The sequence below is a fragment of the Macrotis lagotis genome, chromosome 3, assembly GCF_037893015.1.
Source record: "Macrotis lagotis isolate mMagLag1 chromosome 3, bilby.v1.9.chrom.fasta, whole genome shotgun sequence".
NCBI classification, from domain to species: Eukaryota; Metazoa; Chordata; class Mammalia; order Peramelemorphia; family Peramelidae; genus Macrotis; species Macrotis lagotis.
Window position 1 is genome coordinate 14810058 of NC_133660.1, and position 4033 is coordinate 14814090.

The window sequence follows — 4033 nt, forward strand, 5'->3', positions numbered from 1 at the left end:
CTTGAGAACAGATCAAGAAGGGACAACCTGAGAATTATAGGCCTTCCTGAAAAGGAAGAGAAAAAAAGCCTGTACTTAATATTACAAGGATTTAGTGAAGGAAAATTGCTCCAATATCATGGAACTGGAGGGCAAAATACTTATTTAAAGAATACATCAGACCCCTCCAGAAAGAGATCCTAAAGTTAAAACACCAAGGAATGTTGTGGCTAAATTCCAGAGCTATGAGATAAAAGAAAAAATCCTGCCAGCAGCCACAGTAAGGATTATGCAGGAGCTAGCCGCATCAACATTAAGGGATCAAAGGGCTTGGAATGAGATATCCTGAAGAGCAAGGGAGCTTGAAATGCAGCCAAGAATCCACTACCTGGCTAAGCTGAGCTTTCTCTTTGAAGGGAAATGATGGACATTTAATGAAATGGGAGACTTCCAATATTTTCTGATGAAAAGACCAGAGCTAAATAAAAGATTTGGACATCACACAGGAGGCTCAAGAGACACATGAAAAGGTAAAGAAAAGAAGCTGTTATCCAATAAGATCAAACTGGTTATATACCCACTTGGGAGAGAGTCTCATAACTCTTGAGAATTGTAGCTCTATTAGAGAGAATATACATAGCCAGAAGTTATGGACACTCATAACTTTTCTGTGACTCAGATAGAATGATTTGAAAACAATACCTCCTTAAAATGGGGGTCAGAAAGGAGATGGGAGGATAGAGGATAAGTCTCATTACATCAAGAGGTACAAAAGATCTATTGTAATGAAGGGGAATAAAGGAGGAGATGAGAACCACCTGAATCTTCATCTCATCAGACTTGGCTTAAAATTAACTTAGACATAGTTTAGTTAAGAAACTTATCTTACCTTTCAAGCATTAAAAGGGAAAAAGGAGAGGGGGGGTGGGGAAGGGAAGGGGGGGAAAGGGAACTAACAGAAGAAAGGGAAGAAGGGGAAAAGGGAAAGGTAAAGAAAGGGGTGGGGGGTTGATAGGAAGACAAACACACTAAAGGTGGTAGTATTCACAAACAAAACACTGGGGAATATGGATAAAGGGGAAAAGGGGGAAAAATACAAACAGAAGGATGATAGTATGGAGGTCAATAAAGAGTTAGTAATTATAACTTCGAATGTGAATGGGATGAATTCTCCCTTAAAACATAAGCAAATAGTAGAGTGGATTAAAAACCAACATCCTACAATATACTACTTACAAGAAACTCATTTGAAGCAGGGAGATACATATAGAGTAAAGGTAAAAGTTTAGAGCAAAATATATTTTGCTTCAGCTGAAATGAAAAAAGCAGGGGTAGCAATCCTTATCTCAGACAAAGCAGCTGCAAAAATAGATAGCATTAAAAGAGATAAGAAAGGAAACTATATCCTCCTAAAAGGTACCACAGACAATAAAGTAATTTCAATACTAAATATATATGCACCCAATGGGGCAGCATCCAAATTCTTAGAGGAGAAGTTGAAAGACCTACAGGGAGACATAGACAGCAAAACATTTCTAATGGAAGATCTGAACCTCCCACTCTCAGATTTAGATAAATCTGATTATAAAATAAACAAGAAGGAAGTTAAGGAGGTAAATAGATTGTTAGAAAACCTAGATATGATAGATGTGTGGAGGAAATTGAATGGGGATAGAAAGAAATATACTTTTTTCCTGCAGTACATAGCACTTACACAAAAAGTGACTTTGTACTAGAACATAAAAACCTAATGATCAATTGCATTGAGGCAGAAATAGTGAATACATCTTTCTCAGATCATAAAACAATAAAAATCATATGTAATACTGGGCCAGGGAGATATAGACCCAGAACTAATTGGAATACAACTAAAAACAAGAGAAAGAACAAATTAACCCCCCCCCATTAAATACCAAGTTAGAAATTCTAAAAATTAAAGGAGAAATTAATAAAATTGAAAGCAAGACTATTGAACTAATAAATAAAACCAAAAGCTGGTTTTATGAAGAAAACAATAAAATTGTTAAAGCTTTGGTCAATTTGATTAAAAAAAGAAAGAACACCAAATTTCTAGTATCATAAATGAAAAAGGTGAACTCACCACCAATGAGGAGGAAATTAAAGTAATAATTTGGAATTATTTTGCCAACTTTATGCCAACAAATTTGACAATCTAAGTGAAATGGATGAATGTTTACAAAAATATGTTGCCCAGATTAAATGAAGAGGTAATCAAATGCCTAAATAACCCTATCTCAGAAAAAAAAGAAATTCAAAAAGCCATTATTGAACTCCCTGAGAAAAAATCTACAGGGCCAGGGGGATTCACAAGTGAATTCTATCAAACATTTAAGGAACAATTAAAAAACCCATTATCTTATTATGTAATTTTGCTATCTCTTATACTTTATTTTTCTTCCTTAAGGATATGATTTCTCTCTCACCACATTTAACTAAGATCAATGTATACCAAGGAAACAATGTAAAGACTACAGAATGCTTTCTGTGGGGGTAGGGGGAGGAAAGCAAGAATGGGGGAAAATCACAAAACTCAAAATAAATAAAATATTTCTTAAAAAATAGTTATGAGGATTCTCTTTCCCCTTCTCTCAAGATGGCAGACAAAACCCCCCCAAAGCCTCCAAAGGAAAAGAAGGTCAGAAAGGAAAAAAAAAAGGAAAGGAAGGCCAAAAAGGAAGATGGGGCTGAAAAGGTGGTGAAAAAAACTCGAAATCATTGCAAGTCGAAACCGAGTCTTGGCCCGAGGGATCGGCAGATACTCCAGGTCTGCAATGTATTCCCACAGAGCCATGTACAAGTGGAAATATGCTGCACCAAAAACCCGGATTGAAAGGAAAAAGAAAGACAGGGTGCCTGCTACTATCTCAAAGCCAGTTGGTGGTGATAAAAATGGAGGAAACCGAGTGGTAAAGATTCGCAAAATGCCCAGGTATTACCTTACTGAAGATGTGCCGAAAAAACTCCTAAGTCATGGCAAAACACCCTTCAGCCAGCATGTGAGGAAACTTCGCTCTAGTATCACCCCAGGCACAGTTCTGATTCTGCTCACTGGCCGCCACCGGGGCAAGCGTGTGATTTTCCTGAAGCAGCTGGCTAGTGGTTTGCTACTGGTGACTGGACCTCTGACCATCAATGGGGTTTCTCTACGAAGGACCCATCAGAAATTTGTGACTGTCACCTCTACTAGGGTTAACCTTTCTGGTGTAAAAATTCCAAATCATCTTACTGATGCTAACTTTAAGAAGAGGCTCCGTAAACCCAGACACCAAGAAGGAGAGATTTTTGACACAGAGAAAGAGAAATATGAGATTACAGAGCAGCGCAAGGCTGATCAGAAAGCAGTGGACTCTCAGCTCCTGCCCAAAATCAAGAAAATTCCTCAGCTCCGTGGTTGTCTGCTTTCTGTATTCTCTCTCCAATGGAGTTTATCCCCACAAATTGGTGTTTTAAATGCCTCGCAGAGAACTCTTATTAAAATATTTGGAATAGCAAAAAGAAATAGTTATAAGATTCTGAGCAATTCTCAATGTCTGAGGATCAGTTCATTTATATAGAAAAAAGGATAACTACACTGGCAACTAGGTCCTGGTTGAAGACACATGTTGGTTCATGATTTCGGTAAATCCCTTAACCTCTCAGAGATTTAGGCAACTCTCTGGGACTGAATGTTGTGGAGAAGGTGCCCATCCCTATTGATAAAGGGAATTCCTCCCTGGAAGCTCCTTGTATGGAGTTTTTGCAACATGATCTGAACCTTGGTTAACTGATCTTTCTGATATTGCTCTTCCAGTGATGGAATTACCAATAGGCAGAATTTAGCTACTCTGGGGACAGACCTATTTACTGCTTAGAGTTATAGTTTGTAAACTTTAAAGTTCTACACTGAGAATTATTATTAGGCATATATAGTTACAGGGATGTAAAGGACCTTTGGAAGGGTCAACCTGCTTGTTTTACATATGATCAAAAAAAAGAGATCAAATGACTTGAACAGAGATGATAAGGTATTTAATAGTATAGACAGGAATACAAT

General features: G+C 37.5%; 1 pseudogene; it reads left to right on the top strand.

Annotated features, from left to right (window-relative positions):
• Nucleotides 1-2593: 2593 nt before the first annotated feature.
• LOC141515976 (large ribosomal subunit protein eL6-like) lies at nt 2594-3450 on the top strand (annotated as a pseudogene).
• Nucleotides 3451-4033: the final 583 nt, after the last annotated feature.